General features: G+C 34.1%; 1 pseudogene; it reads right to left on the bottom strand.

Annotated features, from left to right (window-relative positions):
* The window catches only part of LOC107556560 (vesicle-fusing ATPase-like), a 27,629-nt pseudogene that overhangs the window by 24,438 nt on the left and 2,777 nt on the right, over positions 1-414 (bottom strand).

Genomic DNA, 414 nt, shown 5'->3' with positions numbered 1-414 from the left:
GGTGCTACTTCTGCTATATTTTCACACTTAAAACAATAATTTGGTATTCCTCTTGTACCATTGTTCTCTTTTATGCTAAGAAATAAGACACCTGGCAGTTCTCGCCCAAGTGGTTCCACTGCTGCCAGCATTAATTCCGAGTATGATTCAGTGGGCTATATAACACTTTTAATTGTCAGGAAATTACTTGTCTTTAAAAGTTTTGGTTCAATATACTTACCTGTTGATCAAAAATAGCCTTAAACCTATACACCTTTTTTTGTTTGTTTTATTTTGTAACTTTCAGGAGGGTGTACTCATTTTTGCAGCACAACATTTTATCACTTTGATAAGAAAATCTTATTTTGCTGAATAATTTTGGCATTCTTCTTTGGTAATTGATCAAGCAGGCTTGTTGGCACATTACATCTCCAA

This window comes from Sinocyclocheilus grahami, unplaced genomic scaffold, assembly GCF_001515645.1.
Source record: "Sinocyclocheilus grahami isolate Dianchi unplaced genomic scaffold, SAMN03320097.WGS_v1.1 scaffold573.1, whole genome shotgun sequence".
NCBI classification, from domain to species: domain Eukaryota; kingdom Metazoa; phylum Chordata; class Actinopteri; order Cypriniformes; family Cyprinidae; genus Sinocyclocheilus; species Sinocyclocheilus grahami.
This window is presented reverse-complemented; position numbering and strand designations above follow the sequence as displayed.